The sequence below is a fragment of the Triticum urartu genome, chromosome 4A (assembly GCF_056163025.1).
Source record: "Triticum urartu cultivar PI428250 chromosome 4A, HENAU_Tu73, whole genome shotgun sequence".
Classification (NCBI taxonomy): domain Eukaryota; kingdom Viridiplantae; phylum Streptophyta; class Magnoliopsida; order Poales; family Poaceae; genus Triticum; species Triticum urartu.
In genome coordinates, this window is record NC_141876.1 from 513824845 (window position 1) to 513829536 (window position 4692).

Sequence of the window (4692 nt, forward strand, 5' to 3'; positions counted from 1 at the left end):
GGTCGGCCCAACGTATGACAGTTCGGACTCATCTGGTCCGTTTTGTGTTCGGGCCGACCCATTTCGAGCGCAAATATGCGCCAGGTTTGGATCGCGGTGGACACAAACGGGCGCGTCGCTCGTCTGTGTCGGGGCCACATGGCAGGCGGCCACCTACCTCCCATCCGCCCACATCAATGCGCATGCGCGGGCGGCCCCGCATGTCATCCGCCCAGGCGAACGGTCGCGGTCCTTCTTAAATGGGGAAGTCGTGGACCGGTCGTCGTCCACACTCCCACTCCATCCCGCGGCCTCCTCGAAACCCGACAGCACCAAACCCTCGCCTCAAACTCGCCGGTCGGCCGCCTCGCAGCCATGGGGGTTTGGAACCACGGTTGCAAGGGGAAGCACGACCGCGAGGCCGGCTCCTCCTCGGGCCGCCGCCGCGGCTCCGTGAAAGAGGACGCCGCTTCGCCGCCGCATCGGGCCCCCGCGCCTGCCCCGTTCAGCATCGCCCCTAGGGCCGCTGGCGAGCGCGACCGACAGTACCTGGGCGTGGACGTGTGCCGGCGTTATTGGGAGATGCGGACGCCGGTCCCATGGAGCGACGTCCACCTCCCCAACAATTGGCACCTTTCCGCCGACCGTGTCCCGATCCGCCTGTCCCGATGAGCGGCCGTGCGCGCCGCGATGAGATCGCGCGCTGACGCCGCCTCCTCCCCGACGACCTCTACTACGATGAAAGGTACGCCCCTGACTCCGGTCTCTGGGACACGTGGCTCCAGGACGAGCACGACGTCCGGCGCGCTTACTACTTCGTCGACACGGTGTCTGGGCCGCGGCGGCCACGTCGGGAGGTGCGCGGGCGTACGCGGGTGTGCGGCCTCACGCCCACGTCGTCGCCTTCCCCGTCTCCGTCAGCATCTCCACCTCTTCACGTGACAGCAGAGGAGGAGGCCCGGCTCATGCAGCGTGTCATGGAGCACTCCATGAACACGCATGATGAGCGCCAATGGTCGGGCCTAGAGGAGACGATGACCCTCTCTGCGGCCGGTGACGTGAGCTGGGGATGGTGACGACGGAGGAGGTGATGGAGGAGGCGCCGGTGGCCGCGTTCCACCCGGGCCTGCTGGGCCAGCAGTGGAGCTAGTCGTGCATGGCTCCGAAGATGGTGCATTGCTGCGGGGGGGCGTGAACTGGTGCCCCACGCTGCCGCGGTCATCGGAGCGGGACGCATCACCACGGGAGGAGATGGTGCAGGCACCTCCCACCTTCCAGCCCGCCCCGACGCACCACGGACCGTCGGCCCACCTCTGAACGCCGCCGGACTACGTCGACCTCGTCAGCGATGACGACAACACCGGCGGCCACTGAAGACGGCCACGGCCACGACATCGACGGGCGCGGCAATAGGACACGTGCGGCGTTTTTTATTTAGTTTTTATGTTAATTATGCCACTGAGCCGTTAAGTGAACCGTGAAACTGGACCGTTTTGTGGCTGTGACCCCTACTAATGTTTTAAGGGTTTTTAACTGCGTTTATTTACTTTTTAAGTTATTTTATTTTTGTTATTCTTGTTTTTTTAATCACGTCCAACGCGGACATGATTTAGGATGCGGTCGCGCACTAGGACAGACATGAACGAACGCATTGCCACCTTGAAGGGACAAAATCCGGCCAAACCGAACGTCGGTTTGGGGTCGTGCAGTGGAGTTGGCCTCACACCACAGTCCCTGTGCAGTGCCTGTGCGTGCTGGAAAAGCCGGCTCCACTGAAAAAACACTGTGCACGAGCGCTTGCATTTCCTTCCCTTTTGCGATAAGGGAGGGAGCGGGCTTCACTGCAGTCTACAGTTTGATCAATCAACCGAAACGGGATATGGTAAGGGTAACCCTCCACGAACCGATGACGTCGACGTGATGAGCGGCGGGCGTCGGTCACCACAAGGCATGGGGCATTCCGGCGAAGCAATCAAGCGTTGCGGATGGGATCTGATCCGTTCGATTTGCTAGGACAGGTTCGATCCGGTCTTCTTCCACAGCACAATGATGCGGGCATTTATATTCTGATGAAAAAGGAGGAGATGGATGAGCGGGAGCAGTCGCAAAAATTAGTGGCTCAGCGCGCGTCGCGGCGGCAGGGTGGGGGCCGTGCGTGTCGACGGTGTGGTGTGCTCTGCTCTGCTGGCCGGTCTTTTGGCGGGCGCGGCGGCGGGGCTCGTGGGAACAGGAGCGCACGAGGCCTCGCTTTGCTTTTGCCCCAGAGGAGAGCCCGAGGTGCGGAGCCCCATGCAGAAAGGGCCTCCGGGTGAACAAAACAAAATTATGGCTGAATCTTATCGCCTTGGTCCTGCTCACTTGAAGTTGACCCCGCGCGGAGAGGGAGCAGGATAACGGTCCTTTTGCATTTCAGTCCCGCGCTGCTGTTCCGTACCAATAATTTTGTGGTACAAGCTGTCGAATACTACACGTCCCTTTTGAAGATGCAACGAACTTGTGACTTATTTGAAGATGATTACTTTACGTTTTGCCAGTGTCGTCTGAATGGCCGAGTCCTGCTTATCTTGAATGGTCCGTGGGTTGCGGCGAATATTTGCTACCACGAAGATCTCCATGGATCAAAAGAGAAGGAGCATTGCCGGTTGCTTTGGAGCGTGCTTTCGATTAAGAAAACACACGCAGGTCCACTGCCCTTTCCAGATCTAAGAACTGTTTTAGTACGTACTGCAGGCCGGTGTCCCAAGATCAATCAAGTCTACAGCGGAGTTCAAGAGTACAAATTATAAGCTGCGTTGCAGCTCCTCTTGTGCGAGTAAATAAGAGCATCTACAGCCAGATTTGCCATCCAGCGCTCAAAAACAGCGCGTCCGCATGCACCGATTAGTCACTTCTCAAAAAAATGTAATCCATCGAACACCTCAATTATCATATCTCAAATCCATACAAATTCATGTAACTATGTCAACGCACACACATCGTCCAGCTATTCCATCACACTATACTAAACATGCCATCACACTATTAAAATTTGGCATTTCTGGCTATGGTGGAGTACATTCACGGTTGCCCTTGCCCTTTCCAATGCCCTTGTCGTCCTTCTCACGGAAGTAGCGGTCGAAGACGCAGTACGGATCGAGACGGATCTGCTCGTCGCCGGAGATGTCCTCCTACAGTGGCAGTCCGCCCATGGTATGGACCGCCCGATTCTGCTCTTGGGCGAGGGCGCGTGTTCCTCCACTGTCGTTTCTTCACAATGCGGGCGCGGATACCTTCCTCCTCTGCGGCCGCCCGCGCGGCCGCATTAGCCGCCTCCGCCGCTGCCACTTTCCACCGCGGTACGGGCCTCAGCGGTTCTTATCCTCTCCTTCCCACGGCAGGTTGCCCACATCGCCACATCAGCCGCCTCCGCCGATGTCATTTTCCGCCGCGACACGGGCCTCAGCGGCCTTTATCCTCTCCTTCTCACGGCGAGCCGCGCCGTTTCCGGTGGGACTTATAGTCTGTCTAACTGGTGATGGGGAAAGAGAGGTGTTCCGGTTGCGGGGACCGCGAGGATCCAGCACCAGAGGACCCGATATTTGAATGCAACATGTGCATGCAAAAATTTCATCCCATTTAAACATCTCTGAAGCTCGCGGCAAAAAATAGAAAACCGGCCAAAACAGTGCGTAAAGAGTAACCTTACTTAGAGAGCCGAATGTTGTCTTTTTTTGTTGCATGCTTTTCGAGTGTCAAAACTCCATCAAATTCTGTACAAACATCACACACACAAGAATTTTGCTTGCAAAAACAGATTATTTTTTTGTGAATTTTTTATTTTGTCCGGGCTCATCTGACTCGGGCGCCGAAACACCGCTCTGCCTTGGTCCTGCTCACTTGATCCCGCGCGAAGAGCGAACAGGATAATGCTCGTTTTGCATCTCAATACCAATAATTTTGTGGTACAAGATGTCGAATATACTGCACGCCTCTTTTGAAGATGCAACGAACGAACTTGTGACTTATTTGAAGATGATTATTTTACGTTTTGCCAGTACCATCTGATTGTCCAATTCCTGCTTATCTTGAACGGTCCGTGGATTGAGACGAATATTTGCTACCACGAAGATCTCCTTGGATCAAAAGAGAAGGAGCATTGATCCGCAAAAACAAAAAAACTAAGAGAGAAGGAGCATTGCCGGTTGATTTAGGGCGTGCTTTCGATTGAAAAAACACACAGCAGGTCCACTGCATTTCTCCTCGCAAAAAAAAAGGTCCATTGCATTTCTCAGATCTAAGAACTGTTTTAGTAGTACTCACTGCAGGCCGGTGTCTCAAGATCAGTGAAGTCTACTGTGAAGTCCAACAACACTACACATTATATACGCCGCGCCGCAGCTCCTCCTGTACGAGGAAATAAATCATGGAAACTCGACATTATGAGACACCGGCAGCCCAGTTTTTCGACACGACAAAAGGCCAAAGGTCTGAGTAGTAGGAGCATGGCACACTGCTGGCTCATGTCGTACTAGATCCAATCCAACCCCCACGACGGAAAAGTAAAAAAAGCAAAGCACCGCACAGTCAGATTCCCCCACCCACCAGAATTTACCGCCACTCTCGATCTCCACTTCTCCACCTCCGACTCGCCCGCTGACCTACCGCCGTCACCGGAGCTGTCGGGCGCGCCCCACGTCGGCGGGTCGCTGTCGCCGCGCGGAGGACGGCTCCCGG

General features: G+C 55.8%; 1 pseudogene; it reads left to right on the top strand.

Annotated features, from left to right (window-relative positions):
* The first annotated feature begins 354 nt into the window (after positions 1 to 354).
* LOC147976360 (uncharacterized) lies at positions 355 to 1055 on the top strand (annotated as a pseudogene).
* The last annotated feature ends 3637 nt before the right edge of the window (positions 1056 to 4692 follow it).